General features: G+C 39.9%; 1 non-coding gene across 1 annotated transcript; it reads left to right on the top strand.

Annotated features, from left to right (window-relative positions):
- The first annotated feature begins 12,593 nt into the window (after nucleotides 1-12,593).
- Nucleotides 12,594-12,666, top strand: TRNAC-GCA (transfer RNA cysteine (anticodon GCA)). The gene has a single exon. It is a non-coding gene; the product is annotated as a tRNA-Cys (tRNA).
- The last annotated feature ends 10,425 nt before the right edge of the window (nucleotides 12,667-23,091 follow it).

Raw genomic sequence — 23,091 nt, forward strand, 5'->3', positions numbered from 1 at the left:
AACAAGACCAGGAGCTGACTGTGGCTCAGATCATGAACTCCTTATTACCAAATTCAGACTTAAATTGAAGAAAGTAGGGAAAACCGCTAGACCAATTAGGTATGACCTAAATCAAATCCCTTATGATTATACAGTGGAAGTGAGAAATAGATTTAAGGGCCTAGATCTGACAGATAGAGTGCCTGATGAACTATGGAATGAGGTTTGTGACATTGTACAGGAGACAGGGATCAAGACCATCCCCATGGAAAAGAAATGCAAAAAAGCAAAATGCCTGTTGGGGAGGCCTTACAAATAGCTGTGAAAAGAAGAAAAGCAAAAAGCAAAGGAGAAAAGGAAAGATACAAGCATCTGAATGCAGAGTTCCAGAGAATAGCAAGAAGAGATAAGAAAGCCTTCTTCAGTGATCAGTGCAAAGAAACAGAGGAAAACAACAGAAAGGGAAAAACTACAGATCTCTTCGAGAAAATTAGAGATACCAAGGGAACATTTCATGCAAAGATGGGCTCGAAAAAGGACAGAAATGGTCTGGATCTAACAGAAGCAGAAGATATTAAGAAGAGGTGGCAAGAATACACGGAAGAACTGTACAAAAAAGATCTCCATGACCCGGATATCACGATGGTGTGATCACTCATCTAGAGCCAGACATCCTGGAATGTGAAGTCAAGTGGGCCTTAGAAAGCATCACTATGAACAAAGCTAGTGGAGGTGATGGAATTCCGGTTGAGCTATTTCATATCCTGAAAGATGATGCTGTGAAAGTGCTGCACTCAATATGCCAGAAAATTTGGAAAACTGAGCAGTGGCCACAGGACTGGAAAAGGTCAATTTTCATTCCAATTCCAAAGAAAGGCAATGCCAAAAAATGCTCAAACTACTGCACAATTGTACTCATCTCACATGTTAGTAAAGTAATGCTCAAAATTCTCCAAACCAGGCTTCAGCAATACGTGAACCGTGATCAAATTGCCAACATCTGCTGAATCATGGAAAAAGCAAGAGAGTTCCAGAAAAACATCTATTTCTGCTTTATTGACTATGCCAAAGCCTTTGACTGTGTGGATCACAGTAAACTGTGGAAAATTCTGAGAGAGATGGGAATACAGACCACCTGATCTGCCTCTTGAGAAATCTGTATGCAGGCCAGGAAGCAACAGTTAGAACTGGATGTGGAACAACAGACTGGTTCCAAATAGGAAAAGGAGTACGTCAAGGCTGTATATTGTCACCCTGCTTATTTAACTTCTATGCAGAGTACATCATGAGAAACGCTGGGCTGGAAGAAGCACAAGCTGGAATCAAGATGGCCGGGAGAAATATCAATAACCTCAGACATGCAGATGACACCACCCTTATGGCAGAAAGTGAAGAGGAACTAAAGAGCCTCTTGATGAAAGTGAAAGAGGAGAGTGAAAAAGTTGGCTTAAAGCTCAGCATTCAGAAAATGAAGATCATGGCATCTGGTCCCATCACTTCATGGGAAATAGATGGGGAAACAGTGGAAACAGCGTCAGACTTTATTTTTCTGGGCTTCAAAATCACTGCAGATGGTGATTGCAGCCATGAAATTAAAAGACGCTTACTCCTTGGAAGGAAAGTTATGACCAACCTAGATAGCCTATTCAAAAGCAGAGACATTACTTTGCCAAAAGAGGTCCGTCTAGTCAAGGCTATGGTTCTTCCAGTAGTCAAGTATGGATGTGAGAGTTGGACTGTGAAGAAGGCTGAGCACCGAAGAATTGATGCTTTTGAAGTGTGGTGTTGGAGAAGACTCTTGAGAGTTCCTTGGACTGCAAGGAGATCCAACCATTCCATTCTGAAGGAGATCAGCCCTGGGATATCTTTGGAAGGAATGATGCTAAAGCTGAAACTCCAGTACTTTGGCCACCTCATGTGAAGAGTTGATTCATTGGAAAAGACTTTGATGCTAGGAGGGATTGGGGGCAGAAGGAGAAGGGGACGACAGAGGATGAGATGGCGGATGGCATCACTGACTCGATGGATGTGAGTCTGAGTGAACTCCGGGTGTTGATGATGGACAGGGAGGCCTGGCGTCCTGCGATTCATGGAGTCGCAAAGAGTCGGACATGACTGAGCGACTGAACTGAACTGAACTTAGAACTTATAGAAATCTTTGGCTGGGACTCTGAATAAAATGGGGAGTAATTATAATGTTCAGAGCAAAGGAATAACATGGCACGACTCTTCCTTCTTTTTAAAAATTAGCATACTATTTATTTATTTAATGGAATTCCTTCAAAGCTCAGTCATTAAAGAATTGGCCTGCAATGCAGGAGACCCGGGTTCTATCTGTCTATCCCTGGGTCAGAAAGATCTCCTGGAGGAGGAAATGGCAACCCACCCCAGTATTCTTGCCTGTAGAATCCCATAGACAGAGGAACTCGACTCTCCTCATTTTTAAAAAATTAATACACTATTTATTTAAACATGTTTAGGTTTACAGAAAAAATTGAGTGGAATCTAATGTCTTTTTGGTAGAGTCTGTGCTTCCCATATCTGCAACTATAGGCTCTACAAAGTTAGAGATTCTGGCCCCAAAGGAGGCACCCAGTTATTAGGAGACACTGTAAGATCTTATTGAACTGTATGCCAGGGTATCTTAGAGTCCTTTTTACGGGGACCAACAGATGAGAAGAGAAGCTATTGTATTGGCAGGAGTAATTGATGACAAGAGTAGAAAGAGGCACATCTGCTTTTTCATAGTAGAGGTAGAGAGTAACATTTGTGGTACCCAGCTGATGCACTTAGATCTCTCATAGTGCTCTCTTGCCCAATTGTTACTCTGACTGAACACATGCATCTCTGGGGATGGTATGATGACCATACATTCAGAATCTTTAGAAAAGGTTTGGTTTAAAGTACCCAGTAAGACACAAAAGGCTTCCTTGGTGGTTCAGTGATAAAGAATCTGCCTGCGTTGCAGGAGACATGAGTTCCATCCCTGGGTCGGGAAGATCCCCTGGCAACCACTCTATTATTCTAGCCTGGAGAATCCCATGGACAGAGGAGCATAGTGGGCTACATACAGGTCTTGGGGTTGCAAAGAGTTGGATACAACAAGCAACTGAGCATGTACGAGAATACAAGACACCAAAAGCTTTTAGGTACCAGCAGAGGGTAGAGACATTTATAGGGACTGGTAAGGGAGGGAGATGATTAATACCGACTGTAGCCCTGAAACCAACTGCACAATGAGGGCTGTAGGGAAAGAGGTCAACAGAAGCATGGAAGACGTCTAGCCACACGCCTCTGTGCAAGACAAAGTGGACCGTGGTGGCCATGGAGGGAACTGCACACTCTCTCCGCAAGCAGATATTCTGCAGGAAGCATAGTTAGACAAACATCTCCAGTTATACCTTTAGATGTAACAGAGTGCTCACTCTGAAACCGTACTTTCTTTGGGCTCTTCCCAGCATGGTAGAGTTATTAGTTGGGACATTCCTGCCTCTAATGGGAAACCTTTGCTAGTGAGATTTCATTAACCTGCTGTGATACTCTCAGAACTATGAAATGGTCCGAGGCTTCAATTTTCTTTTTCATTTTTTGCTTCTTTCACAGATGTTGGATCTGTATCATGGTCTAAAGGCTCTTCCAGCCTACCCCAGTGGTCTCCTTGTGCTCCTTCACAAGCACGTTCCCCAGCAAATGTCTCACACCTCTAATCTCATTTTGGCATCTGTTTCTTGGAAGACCTGAGCTGAAATAAGGTATGTTTAATATAATTATCAGCATAATTTAGTTTCAATCTACCATCTTGCTATTCATTGTCATTTTCTCCTATTTTCTCTTTGTTCCTTCCCCCTCCTTCTTTTGGATTGAGTTTACAAAAATATGATTATTTTATTATTTATACCTCCTTATTTTGTTTTTTAGCATTTAACTTTAGTATCATTGGAAAGTTAGGGTTTAACTTTCAAGTGCTATTCTACCACTTCATAAATGGTATAAAAAATGTACAGCAGAATTCACCCAAGCCTTCCCTCCTGTCTTTTGAGCTATTTTCAGACATTTTACTTTGGTGTATGCCATAAACCCCACAACACATTATTATTTTTACTTTCAATAGTCAAATATCTCTTGCAGAGATTAAAAATGATAAAAAATGTCTTTTGTACTTATCCACATATTAACCCTCTGTAATGCTCTTCATTAATTTATGTAGAACCAGTATCTAATTCGGAGAAGGCAATGGCACCCCACTCCAGTACTCTTGCCTGGAAAATCCCATGGATGGAGGGGCCTGGTGGGCTGCAGTCCATGGGGTCGCTAGTAGTCAGACACAACTGAGCAACTTCATTTTGACTTTTCACTTTCATGCATTGGAGAAGGAAATGGCAACCCACTTCAGTGTTCTTGCCTGGAGAATCCCAGGGATGGGGGAGCCTGGTGGGCTGGCGTCTATGGGGTTGCACAGAGTTGGACACAACTGAAGCGACTTAGCAGCAGCAGCAGCAGCAGCAGCAGCAGCAGCAGCAGCAGCAGCAGTATCTAATTGGTAACATTTTCCATCTTTCTTTAATATTTCATAGTATGAAAGTATACTGCTGATGAATTTTTTCATATTTTATCTGAAAGTGTTTATTTCTCCTTCATTTGTTATTGTAAAATATATAAAACAAAATTTACCATTTTAATCAGTTTAAAATGTACTGGTCTATGGTATTAGATACATTTACATTGTTGTGTTTCCTTCATCACTATCCATCTTCAGAACTTTTTCTTTACTCACAAATGCAACTTTGTACCTAGTTATATATTAACTCCTGATTCTTTTCTTTCACAGTCCTGTCAACCATCATTCTTACTGTCTCTAGAATTTGACTATCCTAGGAACCTTGAGTAAATGGAATCATACAATATTTGTCCCTTTGACTGGCTTATTTCATTTAGTGTCTTTAATGTTCATTTGTGTTGTAGCATGTATTAAAATTTTCTTCCCTTTTAAGGCTCAATAATATTTCATTGCATAAATAGATTATATGTTGTTCATTAATCCATCAATGGACACAAATTGTTTCACCATTTTTGCTATTGTGAATAATGCTGCTATGAACATGAGTGTACAAATATCTGTTTGAGTACCTATTTTCACTTCTTTGGGGCATATGATCAGAAATGGAATTGCTAGATTACATGATATACTAGTTTTCTAGGGCTGCCGTAACAAAGTACTACAGACTCAGGGCCTTAAACAGCAGTCATTTATTGTCTCATAGTTCTTGGGGCTGAAAGTCTAAGATCAAGGTGTCTACAGGGTTGGTTTCTTCTGAGGCTTCTTTGCTTGGCTTAAAATGGGTCTTCTTGAGTCTTCCCTCTGGGCTTTTCTGTGGCCAAATTCCCTCTTCTTATAAGGAAATTTGAATCCAGTATTAGGACTTACTTTGAGTCCAGTATTAGGACTCAGTATATGAACTTGGGGGGACACAAATTCAACTCATGATATTTTATTCTCTGGCTCCCCTAAATCATGTTCTTCTTGTATGCAAAAGACATTCACTCCATCTTAATAGACCCCAAGGTCCTAACTCGTCCTGCAGCCCCAAATCTCATCTAAATATCATCTAAATCAGGTGTGGGTGAGACTTGAGGTATGGCTAATCCTGAGGCAAAATTTCTCTCAAGCTGTGAAACTGAGAAACCAGACAGCAGATTGTATACTTCCAAAATATAGTGATGCACAGGCATAGACCAGACATCTCCATTCAAAAGGAATAAGTTGTCAATGTTTCCTAACAGGGCCTTTTTCTAATTGTGGTAAAGAGAATTAACATGAGATTTCTCTTTTGAGAAGTGCCCAAGATAGCACTGTTATGGAGAAGGCAATGGCACCCCACTCTAGTACTCTTGCCTGGAAAATCCCATGGATGGAGCAGCCTGGTGGGCTGCCGTCTATGGTGTCGCACAGAGTCAGACACTACTGATGTGACTTAGCAGCAGCAGCAGCAGCATAATACTGTTAACTAGACACACAATGTTGTACAGCAGACCTTTCGATAGAAGTGTATTTCTTAATGTTAAAATAGATGATTTTCTAGATAGTTTGGTTTTTTATATAATAATTATTTATGTTAATGCGGCTTTGATTAAGCATGCGGTTTTAATGTTTTAAACTGTGGTGAGGGTGTGTCTGTGGTTTCTTAGACCAAGTGTGTCAATATTGTTGTTTGGTCTCCTATACAGGCTTCAGAAATGTTGTGTGTTCAATTCCAGACCACTGCAATAAAACAAATATTTCAACAAAGCAAGTAATGTGAAGTTTTTGGTTTTATACTTCATATAAAATTTATGTTTACATTATACTGTAGTTTATTAAGTGTGTAGTAACATTATGTCTAAAAAACTACGTACATACTTTAATTAGAAAATACTTTGTAGCTAAAAAAGTCAAAGCAATTACAGTAGTAACAATTTGCTTTAGAAGATTGTCAAGATTTCTCTGTTTTCTTACTTCATGCCAAACTGGCATAGTAGTGATAGTAACAGTATGAATTTGAGAACAAATGCCATCTATGCCAGTTGGTTTTTGAGAAGATCTAGGCTTGACATCTGGAGAAGGCAATGGCAACCCACTCCAGTACTCTTGCCTGGAGAATCCCATGGATGGAGGAGCCTGGTAGGCTGCAGTCCACGGGGTCGCTAAGAGTCAGACATGACTGAGCAACTTTACTTTCACTTTTCACTTTCATGCATTGGAGAAGGAAATGGCAACCCACTCCAGTGTTCTTGCCTGGAGAATCCCAGGGACAGCGGAGACTGGTGGGCTGCTGTCTATGGTGTCGCACAGAGTCAGACACGACTGAAGCGACTTAGCAGCAGCAGCAGCAGCAGGCTTGACATCAAATTTTTTTGTTTGACTCTCTTCTCCAGTTAACTGTTTGGAGACACCAGAAAAAATAAGTAGTAAAAAGTTAATAAAAAGCTCTTTCTGTGATACTGTGCTGTTTAGAACACTAATCCATCAATTTATCTTTTAAATAATTATCATGGCTTTTATATCACTGCACATTTGATAAGAGTCTGCTATATTTAAACCCTGAGTGCTGAGACATTTAAAATGAAGGGAAATACATAGCAAGTTAAGTAACATTAAAGTATTTGAATAATTCAAAGCAACAATAAAAGCAATGTCACAATGCATAACAGTCAACAAATTGCTCAGGCAGTGACTTCTGTCAAAACTCAGATACATAATGGCTTTGACTTCAGGCAGGAATGATCTGGGGAGAGGTTTGCTGAGACGGCTACAGAGGAGCTTAGTGTGGGTGGAGAAGGTGGGGAAGGACCTTATAGATTGGTGTACCATTGTTAATAAAAGTGTAGAGGGAGTAAAGAGTAAAGGGGAGTATGTGAACCACTTTGAGGGGCACATGGCTTTAAAGAAGGCTACTGCATGAAAAAACAGAAAGAAAGCTTGCAGTCAGATTGTTCAGGGCCCTAATTATCAATCTAATGACCATGAATAAGCAGCCCACAGAGAAGTCTTACTTGGTCATTAGAAGATAAGAAAAGCTGTGAGTAATCAAGGTTAATGATTTTTGTCCTGTCATACAAGGGACAAAAAACCAAAAAACAAACAACAAACCTGGGGTAAGAAAGTGAACATTATCAATATGGAATCCCTAAGAGCACGCTGGGCTTCCCAGGTGGCTCAGTGGTAAAGAATCCGCCTGCTGATGCAGGAGATGTGGGCTCAATCCCTGGGTTGGGAAGATTTCCTGGAGAAGGAAATGGCAACCTATTCAGGTATCCTTGCTTGGAGAATTTCATAGACAGAGGAGCCTGGTGGGCTACAGTCCATGGGGTTGCAAAGTACTGGACACAACCAAAACAACAACAATGGAGCAAAAATAGACCCAAACAAAATATGCAGATATATTCAAAAAATTAACAATGTTTAACCCATTGCCAATATTTTCTTTAAGGAAAATGTATTTTTATCATCTCTATTAAGTTATGGCTACCAGGTGAAGCTAGTGGTAAAGAACCCGCCTGCCAATGGAGGAGACGTAAGAGATGCAGGTTGGATCCCTGGGTTGGGAAGATCTCCTGGAGAAGTGAATGGCAACCCCCTCCAGTGTTCTTGCCTGGAGAATCCCATGGACAGTGGAGCCTGGCAGGCTACAGTCTGTGGGGTCACAAAGAGTTGGACACAACTGAAGCGACTTAGCACATGCATGCATGAGAACTGTGTTCTACCGTGGAAAATTATAATACCATGTTATCTGAAGAATGTATATTCAGTTGTATGCACATGTAGATTGCAACAGCCTACTCTTCTTTCTTTAGAAAACTATTGTCTGCAATGATAATGGATTTATGAGTAAATTTTTCACTCATCTAAGAATCAAAAATAATTCCGTAAAAATAGCTTATCTAGAAATTAAAAGTAGTTATGGTGCAGCATGATAATATAATTAATAAGTATATTTAAAAAAAAGAAAAAGAGGAAAGAGAAGCAAAAGGAGACAAGAAGAACAAGAAGGCAAATGTTGATGGTGTTTAGTGACTTAGTGGGAAGGGGAGAAACGGGGCACATGGGGGGCTCAGGTAGGTATAAAATGTGACTTACCTCTGAATGAAGGAGCCCTCTGGAGGTTTTTGAGTTAAATCATTATTTCATGAGAAAAGAGGAAGATATTAGGATCTTCTAACTTTACAGTGTAGAAGGAATGTGCAGGTTTTCTTATAGATGGAAACTAAATGTTCTCCTGGGAATGTGAGATACTTTTGGTCCCATACAACAGTCACTGGAAATATCCCATTCAGTTCCTGGTACAAAAGAAAGGGATTTGTGTGTGTACGGAATGTGTGTTAGTGTGTGTGCTTTATGAATATTTAAAATGATAGTGTGGAAAGAAGAACGTTGGACTGTGGGTCATACTACAGTGAATTCTGGACACTGTTTTCTACTAACTGATTGTGTAGCCCTTGATCTCTAACTCTTACACATTTATTTTTTAACATCTGCTAAAATGAGGGGTTGTACGTACTATGTCTTTCTCTGTAGCTCATGCTAACATTCTGTGATATGTTATTAGGCAAAGATACCCGACTCCTTCTGCTTTTGCAAATGATCATCTGGTACCAAGAGGCCCTTGTTCTAGGGTAAAAGTCAACATCATTGAATGGCCAGAATATGTACAGGATTTAGAGACAATTGATTTAGAGACAGTTATATTTTCTAATTTATGTGACTGATGAAAATGGATAAGTTTTCACTGAAGGGTATTTAGTGATCATAGTGGTTGAGTCTAAACAAAGCATTTCAAAGGAGACTGGTGAATGTTTATTCCCAGGACAGTGGGAAAATTGTTTCAGGAAAACGTCTGTGATCTATTCTAATCAAATCTTCATTGTCTTTGGACAAAGCCTCTGTCTCATAGGATCCTGATTTCCGTCTCTCTGGGGAGGAGAAGTCATGGGCAATTAAGTTAAATTCAAATATATGTATTAAATAATAATACATGTCAGAAGGCACATGGTCTTTTAAAATAGCACCTTCTTCACAATGGCTAGGAAAACCAGAGTATCTCTGTCAGCAGAATGGTGAAGTCAGATTTACCCAATATGGCGCTGATTATCTTAATTAGAAGGAACAGACGCTGCAGAGTTCTGGAAAGGATGGCAGAGGGAGCACAAATACTCAGGTCCCAGCCCCTCCCTTTCCATGAGAATTGGCTGAAATGAACAAAGAAATATAAAAATAGAAGAAAACCAGGATCAGTGATGTATGTGCATGTGAGCCAAGTCACTTCAGCTGCGCCCTCCTCCAGGGGATCTTCCTGACCCAGGGATCGAACCCACATTTCTTTACATCTCCTGAAGGGCTGTCAATCATTGCCACAAAAGGCAAAGAGTCTCTGCTGGTTCTCAGGCAGATGGAACCAGCGTGAAAGCTGTCAGAAGCCTAACTCACTCTCACTTGTGGAATGTGCTGGAAACTCACAAGGAAAATTCACAAGTCATGCAGTTGTGGGTAGGGTGTGGAGAGAGAGAAGGGAGAGAGGGAGGAAGGAGGTAGGGCAAGGTAGAGGGAGGGAAAAGGAGGGATGTTTGGGGCATTGTTCCAGAGATGTTTGTATCCAGAGATGGCTGCACTTGGAGGTTCTTTGTGAGGCTGCCAAACTTAACAGAACCTGTAGAATTTGTTTTGACTCAATTATTTTCCAGAATGTTCCAGGGCTCATCCTGATGCTCTAGGGATAATTCTTGACCACTGCAGTGCTCCCGCCAGATGGTACAGGCAGTAGTAATACCAGTCAAGTCACAGAGTATAAGATGGAGATTTGGCTGAAGAGAAACTGGATACAGAAAACCTCCTTGGTATAATATTTTCAATAAACACAGAGAAGAAGTCATACCGAGACAAAAATCTACCTGCTGGGATTATTCTTAGTGCAGTTCCCTCTCTGTCTTCTCATACTGTGAAGTCATGGGTCAGAAATGTTTAAGCTGACATCATCCCTTCTCCAGACAACACATGGGAGAATTCTAATACAAGTTGGAGGAATAGCATGGCAAGCTATTAATAGTTAATAGTATGGAAAATATAGTATATAAATATATATATAGAATACGGGGGCTTCCCTCGGGGCTCAGATGGTAAAGAATCCACCTGCAATGCAGGAGACCTGGGTTTGATCCCTGGGTTGGGAAGATCCCCTGGAGATGGGAATGACAACCCACTTCAGTATTCTTGCCTGGAGAATCCCATGGACAGAGGAGTCTGGTGGGCTACAGATCATGGGGTCGCAAAGAGTTGGACAAGATGAGAGAGTAACACTTTCACTTTCACATAGTATAGTAGTATGGAAATTACCTACCTCCATTGAGTTAAATGCCAGGATAATCTAGAGCTGCTGCTGCTGCTGCTGCGTCACTTCAGTCGTGTCCGACTCTGTGCGACCCCAGAGATGGCAGCCCATCAGGCTCCCTCGTCCCTGGGATTCTCCAGGCAAGAGTACTGGAGTGGGCTGCCATTTCCTTCTCCAAATCTAGAGCTAGTCTTATTCAAATAGGAAGAGTAGATGCATATTAAAAATAATAATAATACATAGTCTAATAATTCTAGATATTTTTTAAAAAGAGTGTCTGTGTGGCCAAAGGGCAGAGTTTGGGAAACAGGGAAAAGTAAAAGAATGAAGAAAGGGGATGAAAATTGTCATTGGAGTATGAGGAAAGAAACTGGATGAGTTAATGGTCACAAAAATGTTAATGGAGATTTTTCCTGTGAACCAATAACTGGAAGTAGATTTAAAGCAAAAAAGATACTGGCATCAACAACAGAATGAAAATAGAAGTTCTTGGTGTGAGTGGGATGTCTGTCTGGTGGAGTAGCCTCTTTTGGAAGTGGTAGATTCCTGGTGGGTGGACAGATGTTTGGGAACAGTGTGGTCACACTTCAACTTCAGAGGTGATGGCCTCTAATGGCCATTAGGGCAGCTGTATTATGAGGCCTGCCTATTGAATCAGGGGGTGTACATCCTTAAGGCAAATGCTGTAGACAGCCATAGGATTGGGGGTGAGAGCTGGGGAATGAGAGAATGGAGTAGGGATGAAGTATGACAGTGATTTCTGACTGGTCAAGCTTCCAGGGTGAGAACACTGATACAGAGATCCATCAGCCTAAAAGCAACAACAAGACAAAAGCAAAGCAAACAAACAAAAAGGCTGGACCTGCACAAATAATTTCTGATTAAATTATAAAAGTCTAAAACAAAACAAAAACAAGTGCAACTTCTGGAATATCCGTTGGCTTAAGAAATCCATGTACTTTGATTTCTTTTTACCTTTTTCTATTTCTAAACTTACTACGAAAACATGCATTTCCTTCATGCTTACAAAAATATGTAGAATACAGGTGTTGAAAAACGGAAAGATAATTTATAGATTCTTAGATTGGGTAAAAATTTTTATAAGTATATTATTTATAAGATAGCCAAAATTTATTGATTCAGCAGGGTTAAAGTCCAAGATGTAGAAAGACATAAAAACTCAGTGTAATTAAAAAGTGCAGTGGTTGCCATATCAATATCATAATTTTCAAAGAGAGGTACAAAGATAATATTTTTATATATAAGATACAAAAATATGTTAAAATAGTCTTGATGCTTTGTAGTTCAGATACCATATCAGCAGACTATATATAAAGTAAATAATTTTTATATAGAAATATGTAAAAGAATCAAATGACAGATAAAAGTAGCTGACAATTTCAACATACTTGGCTCAGCCTTTGACAGAATGATTATACAAAATCAAAAGGAGTTTCTGGTCCTGGGTTTAGAAATTTAGGCATAGAAGTTTGACTCACCCGAAAATTTGCAACTTTCAAGTGGTGGTTAGTCTCTTTAAGCCTCACTGGCCCTGCCTGTCAAAGGAGATTAATATATGTCCTTATATTACAAAGCTGTTTGTTACACGAGTACACCAGGGAACACTGGATGGGTGGATGGTGGTAAATTAAAGAAAAGGCCATCAGAGAACTTGAGGCTTGAATATTACTTAATATTATTCCATAAACATAAACAAAGAAGAAATAATTTCCCCTAGAATAAGAAAAGAGGGCTTCCCTGGTGGCTCAGACGGTAAAAGCGTCTGTCTGCAATGCAGGAGACCCAGGTTCGATCCCTGGGTTGGGAAGATCCCCTGGAGAAGGAAATGGCAGCCCACTCTAGTATTCTTTCCTGGAAAATCCCATGGACGGTGGAGCCTGGCTCCGCCGTCCGTGGGGTCACAAAGAGTTGGACACAACTGAGTGATTTCACTTCACTAAGAAAAGATAGCATATGAAAGGCACAGAGGTATGGAAAAGCAGGATAATTGTTACTGCTTTTAAAAAAAAAATTTTTTTTTGGATGTGGACAATTTTTAAAGTCTTTATTGCATTTGTTACAATATTGTTTCTGTTTCGGTTTTTTGGCTGGAGGCATGTGGGATCTTAGCTTCCTGACTAGGGATCAAACCTGTACCCCTTGCATTAGAAGGCAACCTCTTAACCACTGGACTGCCAGGGAGGTCCCTTGTTGTTGTTTTTTTATGATTAATTTTCGGGAGGAAAAAAAGAGCAATGTTACAGTGTTGATGTAGTTGGAACACAGAAAGTGGAGTGATGGGAAAAAATCCTGGCGCGATTGTGCCTGTGCTAGGGATATCCATAGTGGTTAAAAGCCCTCGATTTTAAGCCACCTCCAAGCTTCAAATCCTGTCTGAACCACTTAAGACTTACCTTCTTTGAAAATATCACTGAAATTCTGTAAACCTCAGTTTTCTTGCCTGTAGAATGGGATTGCTGATGATTCCTAAAATGTGGGTACTCATAGACCCTATATCATAGGTCCTTTAAAATGTTTTAAAAGGTATGGAGTATATTTAACAAGCTTAAAACAATCCTTGGTATGTGTCATTTACTATTGTTACTGTTTATTGTGTTGTTGTTATTGTTGTTATTACCCCAATATGGAGATATGACTTTATCCTGTAAGTTAAAGACGCCATTAAAGGATGCTGAACAGGGCAAACCCAGATCGACATGTGTTTCATAAAAACAACTCTGGTAACATTGTGATGAATGGACCACAGAGATATAAGACTGGAGGGCCACTTATGAGTCAGTTTCCTGTATATTTCCCCATGGTGAATAATGAGCATTAGGCCACTCTGAGCTTCTAATTTGCTTTATTAGTTTTCCATCATAGATACAGTGCTACAAAGAGTGGCAGGAGGTCCTGATGACTCAGGAGATATTTAAAGCAGGGGTGTGGGGGGCGGCAAATACATCACAGCTACATTTAGGTGTTGATACCCCCATTTTTCTTGTCAATACATTCTCTAGAGTGACCCTGATGAATGCCAACCATCAGCATTATTTCTGGAAGCTTGGTAAACATTTTAATCTTTGTGCTCAGATCTTGATGGAGAGCAGATAAACCGAGTCTCCTGTTCTGCTTGCAGAACAATCAATACCACAGAAGAAAATGAAAAGCACTTAAGCTAAGCTTCCTGAATGGATACTCCCAAGAAACACACGAATGATTTTTTCCCAGAAAGGTGATCTTGAGGTTTGAATCCTTTATTTAGCACTGACAGGAAAGGGATTAATAGAGTCTCTGAAATGATGGTGATAAGGTCATACCTGAAGACGAAAATAAAAATGTTTCCTTAGAACATGTCAGTTAGTAGAAATATCACTATTTATGAAGTATGCAGGCCTGTAGGATTAGGGTAATTCTCCTTGTAATATATCAGCATTGGTCCTTTATGTGGTGCGTGTCTTTGAAGGTCTGACAGTGTTTCCTATACTTCTTTAAAATCAGGTTTTAAGCAGGTAGCTGAAATCTCACAAGGCATTTCATTCATTCATTCAGAACCAGAACACTGTGAGTCACTGATACCTGTTACTTTACCATCCTTAAGTCTGTATGCCAAGCCTTTATCTTAGACATTACTACATCCCAGTAAGTATTCTTGATCCCACCCTCCAAGGCTGAATTATGGGTCCTTATTCTGTGCTCTCATAGAAGTCTCCACTTCTGAAGGTGCTATGTTGTAATTGCCTATTAAATTCTTTTCTTTCCAAGCCTTGCGCTCTTTGACGAGTTCTGCCACTCTCACGTACTGCTGACACTCTCTCTGCAGCCCCTAGAACAATGCCAGGTGTGTCATACGCGTGCAAATAAAAAGTTATGGAAGAGAGGAAAGTTATGAAAGAGAAGAGAGTTGATAACATTAAAAGGTTAAGTCCTGAGTAATTAAATTTTCAGAGAAGATAGTGTTAGCTATCATGACCACTCGCTCCCTTCTCCACAGTCTTTTTCTTTGATATCTGTGACTCAATTCTTTCCTCTTTTTTTAAAATTGGGATATAGTTGTTTTACAATGTTGTGTTGGTTTACGCTGTTCAGTGAAGTGAATCAGTTATACGTATTCATCCATCCTAAGTTGCTTCAGTCATGTCCTACTCTTTGTGACCCCATGGACTGTAGCCCACCAGCCTCCACTGTCCATGGCATTTTCCAGGCAAGAATACTGGAATGGGTTGCATTTCCTACTCCAGGAGATCTTCCTGACCCAGGGATTGAACCTGTTTATCTTAGGTATCCTGCATTTGCAAGCAGATTCTTACAACTAGCGCTGCCTGGGAAAGCAGCTATATGTATATTAATACATTTGTCCCCTCCCTCTTGGACCTCCCTCCCACCTACCCACCCTCTTACTCATCTAGGTCAGAACAGAGCACCGAGCTGCATAGCTCCCTGTGCTATACAGCAGGTTCCCACCAGCTGTCCATTTTACACATGGAGGTGTATTTATTATCAATGCTCCTCTCCCAGTCCATCCCACCCTCCGCTTCCCTCCTTCACCCCCAGCTCCCCGTGTCCATTCTCTACTTCTGCATTTCTATTCTTGCCCTGCAAGTAGGTTCATCTGTACCATTTTTCTAGATTCTACATATGTGTTAATATACGATATTTGTTTTTCTTTTCCTGACTTAATCTACAAACAGGTCATGCAGCTCAATATCAAAAGAAGGAAACAACCCAATCAAAAAATGGGTAAAAGACCTAAATAGACATTTCTCCAAAGAAGACATACAGATGGACAGGAGGCACATGAAAATATGCTCCGCATCACTAGTTATTAGAAAAGGCAGATCCTGGAGCTCCTCTTATCTCCTTGCTTTTTCTAAATATCTGTTCCAGGCACCAATCCTCAGCTGTCTATTAGTTGCCTCTGTTTTTCAGGGTTTCACCTCAGCCCGCTTTCCTTCTCAACATGCAGAATTTCCCCACACTGTCCTTATCTATCTCATTTCTTTCCCCTCTTCCTAATGATCTTATTTAACTAATGGTGATCAAATTTATATCTCTTGCCCTATAGTCTCCTCTTGAGCTTCAGACTCATAAATTCCAACTGCTGACTAAGCATCTCTATGTGGATATTCAGCTGATATCCAAAACTCAGTGTGTCCAAAATCATAAACTTTTCCCAAGAAACTGATTCAACTACTGATTTTGTTCCAAAGTCAGAGCCTCTGTATTTTTTATCTTGAAAATCTTTTTCTGTCATTCTCCCATTCACCTAATGAATGAACAAGTGCAGACAATTCTATTTTCCAGATTGCTCTTAAACCATCCACTTCTCTTTGTTTTCACTAGCCAACTTTCTCTCTTACCTGCATCCTTGCAACAGCACATCACTTGGTGTCCAATCTCCCTTTCCTCTAGTACACACACCTCTGGAATTTGCTTTTCTAAAGTGCAAATCTAAAAAAACAATAAAGTGCAAATCTAATGATATTGTCAGCAACCCCTACCTTCAAAACTTGTATTATTTCCAAGGATTCTCAGGAAAAAGTTAAAACTTCTTAGTGACCTTATCACTTGCTATTACTATTATCCAAGTCTACTCTTAGTCTTATTAAGCTAGTAACAACTCCTTGACTATTTCATGGTCTTTCTCTTCCTCTCTTCTCTCTTTGCCTCTTCTCTTAAATCACTTTCCCCACCATCCATCTCTCTCTCCTCTTAGTTTCTTCTCTTTGGATCTCTCTTCCTTTTCATGCCTGTCATTTGATGGTCTAAATTTTCCTTATCCTTCTGGTTTTACCTTAGATGTCACTGCTTCCTGAGAAGAATTTTTGATCCTGTCCCCCAAGTCTGGATTATGGATCCTTGTTATGTATCCCCACAGAATTCTCCACTTTCCCATTTTAAAGCATTTATAACAGTATATTGTGATGGTTTATTTAATTTTTTTTCTAAAACTATAAACTCCTTGAAGACAGATGCTGTTGCCACTGTCTTTGTACCATGTAAAATAATACCAGGCATGTAGTAGGTACTCAAAAATATTTCAGAGAGAGAGGAAGAGAGAGGGGAAGAGAGAGGTGAAGAGAAGAAGAAGAGGAGGAGGAAGATGGGGCAGGAAGAGAAGCAGGAGGAGGAGAGGAAGAAGGAAGAAACAGGAGAAGAATGAATTTGTGACATGAAAAGGTTATTAAGTCCCAAGGAATTGAATTTTCAGAGAAGATGGCTTTAAGCACATTTTATTTGAGTTTCCAGCTGTGCTTAATTTAATTCATACTATGTTTAGCACAGAATTAATTATATAAGTAAAACTGTTTAAAAATATATGACTGGATATTGTAAACAGTACTGCAATGAGCATTGGAATGCATGCATCCTTTTGGACCTTGATTTTCTCTAGATGTATACCCAGGAAAGGGGTGGTGGAGAGAAGGGATAGTTAGGGAGTTTGGGAGGGACATATACACACTGCTGTATTTAAAATGGATTACCAACAATGACTTGCTGTACAGCACAAGGAACTCTGCTCAATGTTAAGTGACAACCTAAATGGGAAAAGAATTTGGAAAAGAATAGCCAAATCACTTTGCTATATAACCAAAACCGACACAACATTGTTAACCAACTATACTCCAATATAAAATAAAAAGTTAAAAAGATATATGAATGGATATGCAATTGTTTTACAATCTAAAAAGAAAAAAAAAAGCTTTGTATACTTCAATAAACCAAATTCATAATTTGGTTTTAATTCAGATTGTTTTACCTCAGTGCCCTCTGGCTCAGAGAAGACATGTTTCAGCAGCTACAAAAACCATACACTCTGTCTTCCTGTCCTATATTTATCTCTGACTCCTATTGATTTTGCCTACTAAATAGCTACTTGATCTTACCTCCACCACAGATTTTTCCTTCCCCACCCATTTTCTCTTTTAATAGTTGTCCTTGTTTTTCTGTCTAACATAATCTGATTGTCTTATCTTCAGAAGAGCTTGTATACAAATGTTGGCTTCCTTGTGGAGCATATGTGAGAGTTCTTCAGATAATCCACTGTGATCTCTTCATGACACAAATCTGTAATGTAAGAGTTTCAGTTCTGGCTCAGTCTCTAATACAAGCCCCTAACTCCTGCCATCACTACCAAGCCTCTGCTGGTAGAGTCTCCTTATCCAGTGAAATACCTGCAAAAGGGGCTCAAGCCTACTTTCCTAGGTGTTCACTCAGCCCCAAGAAAACTCTTTGCCTTTTCCACATGAAACAGTAGGCTCGGGACTTCCTTGCTGATCCAGTGGTTAAGAATCCACCTTCCAATGCAGGGGACCAGAGTTCCATCCTTGGTCAGGGAAACAAGATCCCACATGCAGTGGGGCAACTAGAGCCACCCCCTGCACTAGAGAAGAGCCTGTGCGTCACAACAAAGAGCCAACATGCCACAACTAAGACCCAACACATCTTAAGAAAAAATAAACATAGGCATTTAGGTTGCTTCATTGCATTCCCTCTCTTACCTACACCATTTATCTCCAGTTCCCTTTCCATCTAAGTAGCACAGGAGTATTTTGAAAGGCTTGCTGGATAATTCAGTATTTAAAGAAGAAACAAAATTCAATTTACCATTCTTTTAGGAACTCTTCTCAAATAATTTTCTGGGATCTCCCTTCCTTGGCTTCTCATGGAAAAAGAAGGAAATAACCTCTTTCAAGGCACACTGTTCTCCCCCGAAAGTCTGACAACCTACTCCCACACCCCTAATCCTCTTACTATAATGGCTAATGTGGTAAGTTCTTTTTGCCCTGGGTGCCCGTCAGCAAACCTTATTAGGAAGTGGTCAGGTCTAGCTGTTGGTAGATCTTGACCTTAAAATGTGAAGTCCTTAGGATATTTTCGCCCCTTGCTCTGTGCCTGAATCATAATTTCAGGACAATAGAAATCGTTCTTCTCAACAGCTTATATGCTCAACATAAATCTCCCTTGGATGATTCAGGACAAGTCTTCAGCACTGAACTTTGTATTAATTAAGCCATGTTACCGCTAGAGACATGAATTGGAAAATTAAAAGAGATGTATGTCATATTTGTCTCCCAAGCTAAGTGAATTATAACAATTACAAATGGTTTTTTAAAAAAAATAATAAGGTAAAGAATGATTGAATTCAAAGAGTCACAAAAATCCATGATTTGACTTCTAAGATAAAGTTTGTAGTTACTGCTTGTGGTTAGTTGCTCAGTCATGTCCAACTCTTTGTGACCCCATGGATTGTAGCCCACCAGGCTCCTCTGTCTGTTGGAATTCTCCAGGCAAGAATACTGGAGTGAGTTTCCATATCCTCCTTCCTCCAGGGGATCTTCCCAACCCAGGGATCGAACTCAGGTCTCCTACACTGCTGGCAGATTTTTTTACCTAAGGGACCCAAATGAAAGAGGTTACAGAGACGTTTAGTTATCTATGGCCAATGCCATTCTACTTTTTATATTCTTCCCCTCCTGGGAAGCACTTTATTGACCAAAGTTCTATCATCTTTCTTAATATTTGACTCAAAGTGTCCCAGAGACGTCAGTGCTGATCACATTCTTAAATATGCTGAGACATTGGAAATAGAACTATTGTGAATTCAGTACTGAGTGCTGAAATTTGAGATGAAAATCTTCATGATTCTTAGCTACTTCAAAACCTGATGTGCTTTGAGCAAAGACTTGATCTTTCCTAAGGCACACTTGGTGCCAAGCACTCCCTCTGTACTGATGTGGGCTCATACGAAGACTTTATTTGATTTCTTCTTTTCTAGGACTTTTATCCAAAGGGAAGGCAGGGTCCCAAACTAAAGCATAAAAGACCTGTTTCAAGTGACCTTTAAATTCAGGCTTGGAGAACTTCTCAGATCTTTTCAACTTCACTTTGTCCTAAAAGAATTATTTGATTCTGTGGCTTAATAATATTACCTCTTGTAATTTCTAATGACTATTGTTGCTTGGATCAATCCTGGAACATCCTACAGATATTCTAAGTAGGATTCCAAATTCTGGGCTGAATGTCAACAGTATCAGCCAGTTAAAATTTCCAACTGCAATTGATTGTTGATTTAATATTGGAATGAGGTTGGGGCATTCCTCAGGCCCAAAGGGAAAACTTTAAGCTCTAACAATAGCATGCATACATTGATTTTGCACCACATGCCAGGAACTAAACATTTTACAAGTATTATATTGATTAAACTTCAGAGTCTTTCCTATGAGGTAGATTCCATTATTAACTCCATTTCATCGACGGGAAGATTGAAAGCAAGAGATACAATTGTACAAAGTCACATGGTGAGCAGATGTCAGAACTAAGAGTGCATTTAAGTCTGTCTGATGCTGAAGCTGATGCTCTTAACCACTGTATGCAGTTCCTCCCAGAATGCTGATAAAGCTGTCTTTGGCATGGCTTCTTTCCTAGGGCCACTTTTATAGATCAGTACCTCTAAGAGGTATGGGTATAAAATAATTCTTGCAAACATCATCATCCCAGGAGGTTATCTGTCTGTGATACTGGATTAGTGCCTAGAGACTCAAATTTCCGCAATATTCCTTTTAACCTTTTGCAACAAAATCCCTTCATTGAGAATAAAGAGAGGACTCATGTTCAGAACAAGTTCCTTCTGTCACCTTTGTGAATTTAACTACTGGGTGAATTTAACTCAGATAACCATTATATCTACTACTGTGAGCAAGAATCCCTTAGAAGAAATGGAGTAGCCCTCATACTCAACAAAACAGTCCAAAATGCAGTACTTGGATGCAATCTCAAAAATGACAGAATGATCTCTGTTCATTTCCAAGACAGCCACTCAATATCACAGTAATCCAAGTCTATGCCCCAACCAGTAATGCTAAAGAAGCTGAAGTTGAAGGGTTCTATGAAGATGTACAAGACCTTCTAGAACTAACACCAAAAAAAGATGTCCTTTTCATTATAGGGGACTGGAATGCAAAAATAGGAAGTTAAGAGATACCTGGAGTAACAGGAAAATTTGACCTTGAAATAAGAGATGGAGCAGGTCAAAGGCTAATAGAGTTCTGCCAAGAGAACACACTGTTCATAGCAAACACCCTTTTCCAACAACACAAGAGAAGACTACACATGGACATCACAGATGGTCAATACTGAAAACAGATTGATTATATTTTTTTGCAGTCAAAGATAGAGAAGCTCTATACAGTCAGCAAAAATAAGACCAGGAGCTGACTGTGGCTCAGATCATGAACTCCTTAGTGCCACATTCAGACTTAAACTGAACAAAGTAGGGAAAACCACTAGACCATTCAGGTATGACCTAAATCAAATCCTTTATGATTATACAGTGGAAGTGACAAAAAGATACAAGGGATTAGATATGATAGACAGTGCCTGAAGAACTACGGATGGAGGTTCATGGCATTGTACACGAGGCAGGGATCAAGACCATCCTCAAGAAAAAGAAATGAAAAAAGGCAAAATGGTTGCCTGACGAGGCCTCACAAATAGCTGAGAAAAGAAGAGAAGTGAAAGGCAAGAAGAAAAGGAAAGATATACCCATTTAAATTCAGAGTTCCAAAGAACAGAAAGGAGAGATAAGAAAGCCTTCCTCAGGAATCAGTGCAAAGAAATAGAGGAAAACATTGGAATGGGAAAGACTAGAGATCTTTTCAAGAAAATTAAAGATATCAAGGGGACATTTCATGCAAAGATGGGCACAATAAAGGACAGAAATGGTATGGAACTAACAGAAGAAGACATTAAAAAGAGGTGGCAAGAATACACAGAACTATACAAAAAAATATCTTCATGACCCAGATGGCTATGATGATGTGATCACTCACTAGGAGTCAGACATCCTGGTATGTGAAGTCAAATGGGCCTTAGGAAACATCACTGCAAACAAAGCTAGTGAAGGTGGTGGAATTCCAGTTGAGCTATTTCAAATCCTGAAAGATGATGCTGTGAAAGTGCTGCACTCAATATGCCAGCAAATTTGGAAAACTCAGCAGTTACCACAGGACTGGAAAAGGTCAGTTTTCATTTCAACCCAAAAAAAAGCATTGCCAAAGAATGTTCAAACTACCACATAATTGCACTCATCTCACATATGCTCAAAATTCTCCAAGCCAGGCTTCAGCAATACATGAACTGTGAACTTTCAGATGCTTAAGCTGAATTTAGCAATGGCAGAGGAACCAGAGATCAAATTGACAGCATCCATTAGATCATTGAAAAAGCAAGAGAGTTGCAGAAAAATATCTACTTCTGCTTTATTTAGTATGCCTTTGACTGTGTGGATCACAATAAACTGTGGAAAATTCTTAAAGAGATGGGAATAGCAGACCACCTTACCTGCTTCCTGAGAAATCTGTATGCAGTTCAAGAAACAACAGTTAGAACTGGTCATGGAACTACAGACTGGTTCCAAATTGGGAAAGGAGTATGTCAAGGCTGTATACTGTCACCCTGATTATTTAACTTATATGCAGAGTACATCATGCGAAATTCTGGACTGGATGAAGCATAAGCTGGAATCAAGATTGCTGGGAGGAATATCAATAACCTCAGATATGCAGATGACAGCACTTATGGCAGAAAGTGAAGAACTACAGAGCCTCTTGATGAATGTGAAAGAGGAGAGTGAAAAAGTTGGCTTAAAACTGAACATTCAGAAAACTAAGATCATGGCATCCAGTCCCATTACTTCATGGCAAATAGTTGGGGAAACAATGGAAACAGTGAGAGACTATTTTAGGGGGCTCCAAAATCACTGCAGATGGTGACTACAGCCAAGAAATTGGAAGAAAAGCTATGACCAACATCAGTTCAGTTCAGTTCGGTCGCTCAGTTGTGTCTGACTGTTTGCAACCCCATGAATCACAGCATGCCAGGCCTTCCTGTCCATCACCAACTCCCGGAGTTCACTCAGACTCACGTCCATTGAGTCAGTGATGCCATCCAGCCATCTCATCCTCTGTCATCCCCTTCTTCTCCTGCCCCCAATCCCTCCTAGCATCAAAGTCTTTAGACAGCATATTAAAAAGCAGATATATAACTTTGCCAACAAAGATTTTTCTAGTCAAAGGTATGGTTTTTCCAGTAGTCATGTATGGATGTGAGAGTTGAACTATAAATAAAGTTGAGTGCCAAAGAACTGATGTTTTTGAACTGTGGTGTTGGAGAAGACTCTTGAGAGTCACTTGGACCTCAAGGAAATTCAACCAGTCAATCTGAAAGGAAGTCAGTCCTGAATATTCATTGG

The sequence above is a fragment of the Ovis canadensis genome, chromosome 2, assembly GCF_042477335.2.
Source record: "Ovis canadensis isolate MfBH-ARS-UI-01 breed Bighorn chromosome 2, ARS-UI_OviCan_v2, whole genome shotgun sequence".
In the NCBI taxonomy this organism is placed as follows: Eukaryota; Metazoa; Chordata; class Mammalia; order Artiodactyla; family Bovidae; genus Ovis; species Ovis canadensis.